Source organism: Mus caroli, unplaced genomic scaffold (assembly GCF_978045245.1).
Source record: "Mus caroli unplaced genomic scaffold, Mus_caroli_1 scaffold_17, whole genome shotgun sequence".
Lineage (NCBI taxonomy): Eukaryota > Metazoa > Chordata > Mammalia > Rodentia > Muridae > Mus > Mus caroli.
In genome coordinates this window covers 86,563,140-86,573,940 of record NW_028227272.1, presented here as the reverse complement: position 1 = coordinate 86,573,940, position 10,801 = coordinate 86,563,140, and the positions used below count along the sequence as shown (strand labels likewise).

At 42.6% G+C, this 10,801-nt stretch overlaps 1 pseudogene; it reads left to right on the top strand.

Moving 5' to 3' along the window:
* The first annotated feature begins 8,758 nt into the window (after positions 1-8,758).
* Positions 8,759-9,775, top strand: LOC110311348 (cyclin-G1 pseudogene; annotated as a pseudogene).
* The last annotated feature ends 1,026 nt before the right edge of the window (positions 9,776-10,801 follow it).

The following is a 10,801-nucleotide window of genomic DNA, read 5'->3' as shown; positions in this document are numbered from 1 at the left end:
ACACAGTGGATCACAACCATCTTTAATGGGCTTTGATGCCCTCTTCTGGTGTGTCTGAAGACAGTGACAGCGTATTCACATATGTGAAATTAAATCTTTAAAAAAAACAAACAAAACAAAACAAAAAAGCCTGTCACGGAATCTCACAAGCATGACTAAGCCTGCTCAGTCAGTCAACAGGTTCTCCAGCACAGGAATGAGGATTAAAAAGAAAAAAAGACAGTTAGATAACATTGTAGCATGACCCCAGTCAACTCTGAGACTGAAGGCAAATTTAATTTTCCCAATCTGCTTTTTATACCATCTTAATTACATGCAGGTATTAAGGGCAAGCAGAACAATGAGGAACTAAAATGATAATAGTCAAGGAACAAGCAAGACAATAAACACAGCCCCACGATCACTCAGGTGATCGCTGTTTCTAAGGATGATCAAGATATCTGAGCCTACTTCTTTGTTCTACCCTAAAACCAGATTCTGACTTCCTTGTCCTTGGCCAATGTCAGGTCCCTGCCTGAACTTACTATTTTGTCATGCTCTAATGTCAGATTCCTACCTAAGCTTTCTTCCTTGTCATGGCCAATGTCAGATTCCTGCCTGAAGTCCATTTCCTTGTCCTTGGTCAATGTCAGACTCTTGCCAAGCAGCACCCCCAAAAGGCTCTCCACACAAGCAAAAGCTTATACTGTCTGCTGGGAACCGCTGAGAGTGGCCAGAAACCCCGATGGTGCCAGTGTCATGAATATGGATGGATTCTGGCCAAGGGATTAGTTTATCTTTGTTGGGTTCATGGGAGTTTCACCCATCAAGGAACCCACGGCCTTATATCCTCGTGATGATGTATGGTCGAACTGCAGGCAAAGTGGGTGGAAGCATTTGATGTCTCTGAAGGCTCAGGCTACAGCTGCCATTCTTCCCATTCTTCCACTCCAATTCTGCTGGCTCAAATGAGCCTCAGGCTAAAACCCATGTGAACGGACTCTGAGATCCCATAGCTTGCTTAAGCCGATTTCCTAGCCTGTGCTCTTCCTGGAAATCTTTTGGGCAGAGTTACAATAGATAGTGACTCTGCAGCATTTCCCTCTAGACTTAGCAAGAACTTAGGAAGTTCATGATTGCTGCCTCCATTTACTGAAAGTTATAGTTGAAAACTGATTTATCAAATCATCTCTCTATGGCAGTATGGCTTAACTGTTCTGCAATCCTGTATTAGATCCTGACATAAAAGGGAAACCTAATAAGAAGAAGTTAGATTTTGCTTCTTATTGGATATTGATTTTTTTTTCAAGTACTGCATTAAAAAGTTACCTACTTGGGTCGCTGGAGTTTTCCCCTCCTTCTTGGTTCTGTCCTTCCTCATCACTAAGGGATGATGGCTGTGGCCCCAGGGATCTGTCCTCCAGGGACACTGCTGGGTAGACCCAAGAGCTTTCTTTCCTTCCCCAACTCTTCCTGTAAGCTCCTTTTCTAGAAGAAATCTCAGAGGTCTATTCTCGTGCCCAGCAAATGTGCTTCTACGATTGAGCTTCCCTCTGTGCTCCGAGACACTTTTTCTCTTTGCAACCCGGCTGACCTCTGGGGGTTTGAGTGTGAAACTCTTTTTTCTCCCTACGGTCTCTGAGTTCAGGGATCTGGAGAACTCAGCAGTAAGCTGAAAGATTTGATTACATGTCTCTTCATAGGGCACTGGGCCATATGGTAGGTACAAATTAAAAACAGTAGTGACCTAGATATCTAATTATTCCTCAAGGCAATATCTAAAGCAAGCACACTGATAATTCTAGCTTATAAACCTAAATCAGTTGCTAATCATTTTATGAAGTCAGAAAAGAGAAGAATACCACTGTTGGCTAAACTTTGGGAAGGTGACTCTTGGATCAATAAAGCTAAGAAAGAGGTCTGAGACAGCCTGGACTTCTCATCTGAAAGATAAAGATTTGTATCCTGGATCAATAAGATGTATGCTGTGTGACTTTGAGAAAGTGCCTTAGCTTCTCTGAGTCTCAGCTTTATATTGCGGGGGTAACAGACTATGGATAAATCTCATGGCACTCAAGAGAGCTTGGGAAATGGTAACTATGAAGTACCCATGGTTTTGGCTTATAAAAAGCTGTTGTTGTTTTGAGCACCCAAAGTTTAGCCCTTAAATTTTACTTCATTGCCGTGATCCTTGTTCACTGAGTCTGATCCTGTGTAGCTGCTGTCTGGGTCTGAAATGCAGATACAGTTCAGGACTTACTGATTGGCGAGGATGATCAGACCTCACACGCATGGTTCCTGGTGTCAGCTGGCCCATGTCTGCACCGTGCTGAGTTCCCCTCTAACTCTCTTGTCCTGGCTACATACTTGCGAGTCCTGAGTTATGGTGAATTTGTAAAACAGGTGGCTATAGCTCAATCCAACCATGAACACACACATCTGTCATGACCAAGGAAATCTATTATGTGTATTGTTCACACGTGCGACACCTCTTTTCCCATGTCCTTACTTCTCGACTAGGTCCTAAGTGGAAAAAGAAATGTCTGAGTTTGGGGTGGAAATGTGGACTTGCCGTAGTGTATGCTACTGAGTCTGTGCGGAAGGGCTTTGGTCCTTTCTCAGTCTGAGTGTTATGAAGCCTACAACCAAAAGCAACCAAGTGAAGAGTTTATATCACCACAGAGCTTAGAACTCATTGTGAAGGGACATCAGGACAGGAACTCAAGCAGGAACCTGGAGGCAGGAGCGCTGGTGCTTACTGGCCTGTTCCCTGGGTGAAGCCTGATCAGTTTTATTTCTCGTACAATCTTAGGACCACTTGCTCATGGATGGCACCACCCACAGGATCCTCTATGACCTCCTATCACTAGATGTTATAATCCCCCACCATTTTCTGGACCTTCGCACATTAATGAGTAACCAAGAGAATGCACCATAGACTTGCCTACATGTCAGTCTGATGGAGCCATCATGTCAAGTGACTTCCTTCTTCCCAAATAAAAATAGCTTTGTCTAGATAACAAAACAACATAACAACAACAACAACAATAGCAACACACCCCCAAACCTAATCTGAATACTAACCTACTGTTCCAGTTGATTTCTGAGATCCAGTTGATTTCTGAGATCCAGTTGATTTCTGAGATCCAGTTGATTTCTGAGATCCAGGACTCCAGTTTGTGTGCCTCGATGTCTTTCGTGGTGCTCTGGACATTTCATATTTACTGGAGAGGTTAAGCAGTTAACAGTACTAAGTGAGACTTAATGTAATTTATTTGTTTACAGAAAGATAAACACTCCTAAATTATATTAACAGAAGGTTAAAAAATACATTAGTCTTTCAAGAAGACTTGCTTCCGCCTTGGAAAAATTAAGACAAACAATTTAAGAGAAACCCCGTGATGGAATTTAACCTTGTAACCAGGCGCACTCACCCGGCACTGGCTGTGTGGAGCTGCTTCCTGCTCAGAAGATCTTCAATAGGAGAAGCTGTGGGTCAGTTCACTGGCCTACATATCCTATATAGATCAGAGTGGAGAGCGTGAGGTAGGCTGCCATACTGTTTGCAACTCAGGTAAAATCCTACAGCGAAGCAGGAATGCAAGCGGGGAACTCTTACATCAAGTCATGTTAGAACAGACATATCATGAATCATCGTGGAATGGAGAGCTATGTGGCCACTGAAATGAATAAAATATACACAGAATGTTACTCCACACCGCACATTTTATAACATCTAATGCTAGAGAGCCACGGAAGCTCCGTGATGCTCGTATTTCAAGATAACAGAGAGATAGTCAAGGCAAGTGTGCTGTATGTGAAATTCAGTCACACTGACGGCAGCTCTAAGATGTCAGCGTTCTGTGTAGTTCATCCGTTGTGGTCAGAGGCTGGGTGTATTCAGGAGACCTGACTTCTGTGGGCTTACTGGGACATCACCCCACTGTAGGCCAAGGAGCATTTGCATTCGAAGCACAGAGACTGTGTTGTGAGAAAAAGTTGTCTTGTGAGAAAAAGCTCAACGCTTCAGAGGTTTGAAGTAGCTCTTTCCAGTCTGTTTTCCCATGTGTCTTCTTCACTTTAGGATTGTGACCAGTGTACCAGCTGTCACCAGAACTGGCCAGATGAAGGCAGAAAGGAAGAGACAGTGCTACATTGACTTCAGACTCTGCTCAGTTGCTTTCAGTCTCAGTTAATTTGCTGGCCAACCTAACTCCCCCTCCCCCAGCGTGTTTCTTGTTTCTTTGTTTCTTTGTTTCTTTGTTCCTTCCTTTCTTTCTTTCTTCCTTCCTTCCTTTCTTTCTTCCTTCCTTCCTTTCTTTCTTTCTTTCTTTCTTTCTTTCTTTCTTTCTTTCTTTCTTTCTTTCTTTCTTTCTCTCTCTCTCTCTCTCTCTCTCTCTCTCTCTCTCTCTCTCTTTCTTTCTTTCTAAGCTTAAGAAACCAACTCCGTGTCTCAATGTGAGTATATTTGTTCTTAATCTCTAGATTGAGACCAGAGCTTGAAATAGTGGGATGAAGGAGTTGAAAATGTCAGAACTGATTGGGCCATCCCCAAGACAGGAAGGATAAGAAGTGCCATCAACATCCATGTCAGGAGGAAGCCTGAATGTCACATAGCACTAAGCCACTCTTGAGTGTGGAGCTCTTGATCTCTTACTAGTGGTCTCTGTCTGGAAACTCAACACGCATGAGCTATATGGCTGGAGAAAGGTCTAGACCAAGTTTATGGGATGGAGATCTGGTGGGAGATTCTCTCTTTCTCTTGGATCAGTGGAGCTAAACAAAGGAGAGATTCTTTTAGGATCTAGGGGAATGAACTATATATACCATGTGTAATTAAAATCTAATTATATCAGACTCAGAAATGAAGCTATGTTGGCTTTTGAAGGTTATGAGAATCTATTTTGAAACAGGAGCCAAGGGGAACAATTCAGCATTTGGACATTGAAATTAGAATTCTAAGTGTGGGGAAGTTGCTATTTGAGTTATTTGAGGATATAATTTTATATCTATACATATATACAAATATGTGTATGTATATATATATATATATATATATATATATATATACACAGAGATATAAAGTTATTCATTCTTCTTTGACCAAACATTCCACTTCTTTAAAATAGATATTGGTATCCTCAAATAATTTATAGTTTAATTTCAGCTAAAAGCCCCTTAACGTCTAGTTAAAATATGTTCTGACTCGTGGTCTGAATGGAACATTATGGCTAATACTTCCCTTTATATATAATAGATTCCCAACAGAATCTGAGGAAGAAACTGAGCTTCTCACTGGCAGTGCTGCAGGAATGCTGCTCAAAATAGGACAGGTGTTCCAATCACTTGGGGATCTTGTTAAAGCACCAAGCCAGCAGAGTGGCTCAGAGCCAGTGGAGTAGCTCAGAGAGAGTGGAGAAGCTCAGAATCAGTGGAGTAGTTCAGAGCCAGTGGAGTAGCTCAGAGCCAGTGGAGTAGCTCAGGGATGGGGTCCTGGATTTCTATTCTCATTTGTTACCTGGATGTACCACTGTCAGCCATTTATAGAATGTAAATCCAGATGTAGAGACTGCCAGCTGTTGAACTTCCATAACCAAGATGGCAAACATAGAACCAATTGCTATTTTTGAAACAACAACAACAACAACAACAACCAAACAAAAACAACCAAACAACAACAACAAAAAAAACCCAAAACGCCATCAACTTTTTTTGAAGAAAGTTTGAGACATTTCTCTGAGAGAGAACAATGGCGAAATTCTGCTTATCTCAGAAAATAGGAATTTAAAAAGTCTCTTTTGGTTTCACACCATCTTACTTCTGTGACAGAGACAAATTCTTCAACTCAGAAAGAGGGGAGATTTTAAAAAAACAAACCAAATGAAGTGCCTTTTCTTTTCTATTGTAGAATGCAATTGGAGATGGGCGAGCACACACCAGCGATTGAGTGTAAATGTTTAGACAGCCATGGCAATGCTCGGATAATAGATATTTCAACACCAAGAAAATATATTGTCACTTACATTCAGAGATAATGCCACCAGCCATTCCCAGGAGCAGTACCCATTTTTAGTAATGATGAAGAATGGACGGAGTTGTTCCACATGGGTATCTTATGAGAATACCTAAGTGACCATAAGTGAAGACTGTGTTTAAGGTTAAATCCATGTGCTCGCTTGGATGGTCTCAATTCAGTTAGTTACAATTCAATTAGTTATTAGTTACAATTCAATTAGTTATTAGTTGCAATTCAATTAGTTACATCCTTTCACCTCTTTTGAGTAATTCACGAAAGTGAGACAGAGAACCTTCTGCATGCTAAGTGTGGTGACAGGCATTAGATACAAGCCTGTACTAAGCATGGACGTCGTCGTGGAGGTATCTGTGAATTGCAGTGGAGAAAGCAGCCATGATTGAGCAGCATCTCAGGGGACAGCAATGACTGAGAATGTGTAGTGTTGGCCAGCCAAGAGGAGGGTAAAAGTGGAAGAAGCCGTTACTGACAGCTGCAAAGAGTAACCAAAGTCAAGTAGATTTTCAAGAAGCCACACAGGGGCAACAGACAAAGACTACAGGGAAATGAGAAATTTACATAAAAATCTTTGCAAAGCTGTGTTATTGTGTTCTCATCGCTTTATTGACGCTATAATTAGGAGTGTAGAAAAAAGGTTCTTGTTAAAAAAAATCTTTTCAAAAATTTATGTGCATGAGTACGTGGGCATGAATGTGTCATGTAAGCCTGAGGTCAGACTCAATGCCATTTCTCAGGACAAAGGACTTGGGGCTCATTGCTATGGCTAGGCTGGCTGGCCAGGGAGTCCCAGGGATCTGCCTGCACTCCACAAGCACATGCCATCATGCTTGGCTTCTTTTTCTTTTCTTTCTTTCTTTTTTTTTTTTTTTAGATTTTCTTTTATTACGTATTTTCCTCAATTACATTTCCAATGCTATCCCAAAAGTCCCCTATAACCTCCCCCCCAACTCCCCTACCCACCCACTCCCACTTTTTGGCCCTGGCATTCCCCTGTACTGGGGCATATAAAGTTTGCATGTCCAATGGGCCTCTCTTTCCAGTGATGGCCGACTAGGCCATCTTTTGATACATATGCAGCTAGAGTCAAGAGCTCCGGGGTACTGGTTAGTTCATAATGTTGTTCCACCTACAGGGTTGCAGATCTCTTTAGCTCCTTGGATACTTTCTCTAGCTCTTTTTCATAGACGCTGGGGATAGAACTCAGGTCCTCATGTGCATGTAGCGAGCACTTTACCAACTGAGCATCTCCTCAGACCAAGCTAGGAAATCACAGTTATATCCACAGCCAGGAGACAGACATGTTGGGGGCTTTTTGAATGGGTTATTTAAACTTTCTTCTCAAACAGACAGGAGCTATATGTAAACTTTGGCTTGGTTAGTATAAAGCCAAGTAGAGAGATAGATCTTGTGGGTTCTGAGAAGCATCTGCCTCCTTTAAAGATATTTAGTGAAAACCCCCATTCCATGCCTTAAAACACATTTTTTTGGTATGGTTTGGATCATGGTGTGGTTCTTCTGTTTTTTTGGCTCTATTTTAAATTTTGCTTTTTGGCTTAAAATATTTTATGGAAGACTATTCTGAAATTCAATCCTATTCACAGACCCCTTAAGGCTTGAAGCATTAGAGAAGATTCAAACAGAATTGAGAGGTATATGAACTTCAGTGTCAGAGATGGAAACCGAGGGATATGAAATCACACAGTTACGTTGGGCTCAGTAGATGGCTACAGAGCATCATGGATATATCTGGAACCTTCAGAATTTAAGCTAACGTCATTCCCCTCTATTGTATTTAGAATAAATTTCATGACCAGCCTCCCAGAGTCACTTGGTGATATCACAAATGGCTTTTGTCAGAGAAGGCTTCATTATTTTTCCCAGGCAATATGATGGGAATCATAATTCTGGGTATTAACCCCTCTGCTGCTGTCAATCACTGAGAAAGGATATGTGTGCCTAAGGACTGGCCGTGGCATCTGATTCCTTCCGTATATTCTCTGGCCCTAGGAGATGTTGAGAGTCTGTAGGAAAGCCTCAGAGTGGGTCTTCTGGAAAAAGGCTCTGAGTTTTAGGAACTCTACACTGTTAGCCTGGTTCATTTGCTCCCCTAAGCCCCAGCTCCACAACTGGGGCCCCAGTGGCATACAGTTAGTGAGGAATTGTTACGTGTACTGGGGGAGGATATTTTCCTTCTCATGAACATTCTTCAAGAGCTCCGTAAGAATACTTCTCTGGACTCTTACGGCTCTGTAACAACAGGATTTCAATTCCTGTAGTAGGATAATACCCTTCAAACTGGCCTTTGTTTCCGTGGAAGTGAGTCAGGGACTGCACGTGGCCTGTGGTCACATAGAATCCGTGCCTTGCCTTAGCCTTAGAGCAGGGTTTCCAGGTTTAACAAATAAGAATCCAGACACCAGCGCTCTGAGCTGATCTGGAGAAGGGTGACATCATATCTGCAGTGCTGTGGAGCCCTGCATTTAGCACAGCTTCCCTTTCCTGAACTCTCTCTCTCTCTCTCTCTCTCTCTCTCTCTCTCTCTCTCTCTCTCTCTCTCTCTCTCTCTCTCTCTTTCTCTATCTATCTATCTATATATATATACACACACATATATATATAATTTTTTTTTCTTTGAATCCTCTTACCTCATAGGACTCCCAGATAAGGTATCACAGAGCTAGGAAAACCAGGCCTGGCCAGGGTGGTCACTGATGAGGGTGAGGGATTGGTACACTGACTGTCAAAATGACAGATGTTCTGACAAGGGACTCTCAGAAATGCTGTGCCAGCAGAGAAACGCTGTTGGAGCAGGAGTCCAGTGTCACCAGAGGTCAGATGCTTAAAACTAATTGAGTGTGCACACAGTAATGGCCTCGGAATGGCTGCACAACAGGGACTTTGAAGTAGGAGAACTTGAGGGGAACTCAGTTCTTTGACTTTGATGTGGAGACATTTTCTCCAGCTGTGAATTTACTGGACAGATTCTAAAAGCAGAGTGCCTTGGGTGTGTTGGACTAAGCTGTTTTGCAATTTTTGTTGTTGTCGTCCGTTGTGTGTGAGAGAGAGGGGGAGAAGGGGGATGGGGAGAGGGAGGGGAAGGGGGAGGGGAGGGGGAGGGGAGGGGGAGAAGAGGGAGAGGGGAGGACTAAGATGACAGTGGATTTCTTCTTCCATTCCTCTTTTCTGTGGGCCCTGCAGATTGAACTTGGATATCAGCGCTGTGTAGCAGGTATATCATCCCCTGAGCTAGCTGGGTCCAAAGCTCCTTCTATCTGACTGCAAAGTTAGTAAAGGAAAAGAGGTCAGTCCCCCTGTCACCTGACTTGATCTGGCTAAGTCAGTATGGATTTTGGGCTTCAAACCTGGTGAGAATGGAAAGAATTGTTTTAACGAAGGTGTGCTGGAAAGTCGAAGCCACTACTGCTGTTCACCATCTGCAGCTCTGCTACTTGCTCATTCAAGGAACTGGCCATTTAGAGGCAGAAATCGATTTACCTTTGAAAGGGCAGGAACAGCTCAACTATGGCAGGTCACTGCAGGATCATATGCCTATGTTCTAATGTAAAGCGTTCTGTGTTGGCATAGACTGTCATTGCTTAGGAGAGCCAAGCACCCGTGTGGGCAGAAGGAAGGAAGGAACAGTGTCACCAGGAATATTCCCAGATAAATGGCTGAGATTTGACCTTTGGGCAAGAGCTTGTATCCAAGCGTTTGATTGAATATTAATCAAGCACATGTTCTAAACTAATGCTCGGAAGTTGAAATGACTCATTTCTGTTTACACTGCCTGGTTATACATAGGTCTATAGAATTAACTCACGGCCAACAAGTATCTTAATTCCCAACGTTGTTTGTTATTCTCTGTAGAGAGAAACAAACTACAGTGCAGCTATTTTCATTTACTATGGAAGAATTGAGACATCTTCAAAATGAACAATCTGGAATTGAATGGTCTTAGGTTTGTTTGTTTGTTTGTTTGTTTGTTTGTTTTAATAGCCTCAAAGAGACTCCACAACCATGGCAGCTCTTATAAAGGGAAACATTTAATTGAGGTTGATTTAGAGGTTTAGTTCATGATCATCACAACAGTACACAGACAGACCTGGTACTGGAAAAGGAGCTGAAAGTCAAAATGACAGAAGTTCTGACAAGGGACTCTCAGAAATGCTCGGCCAGCAGAAAACGCTGTTGGAGCAAGAGTCCGGTGTCACCAGAGGTCAGATGCTTAAAACTAATTGAGTGTGCACACAGTAATGGCCTCAGAATGGCCGCACAACAGGGACTTGGCAGTAGGAGAACTTGAGGGAAACTCAGTTCTTTGACTTTGACGTGGAGACATTTTCTCCAGCTGTGTATTTACTGGACAGATTCTAAAAGCAGGAGCTACTGGGCCTGGATTAAGCTTCTGAAACTTCAAAGCCCACCCCGGAGTGACACATTTCCTTCAACAAGACCACACCCACTCCAACAAGGCTCCTAAGAGTGCCACTAGCTAGCAGCCTAAGAAGGCCATTTTCATTCAAATCACCACAAATAGCAAAGGAAAAAAGGTGACTTGACTAACACTTAATTTTAAAAAGTTACATTTATTTAATATGTGTGTGTGTGTAGGAGTGTGCGCATCACAGCACTAGAGGACAACTCTTGTGAATCAGTTGTTTCCTTTGGAAATGTAGTTTCTGGAGATTGGGTTCAGGTCCCTAGGCTTGGCAGCGAGCACCATCACCTCCTGAGCCATCTCACTGGCCCTGAGGCACAGCATATTTCAAGAGAAAGAAATATATTTAT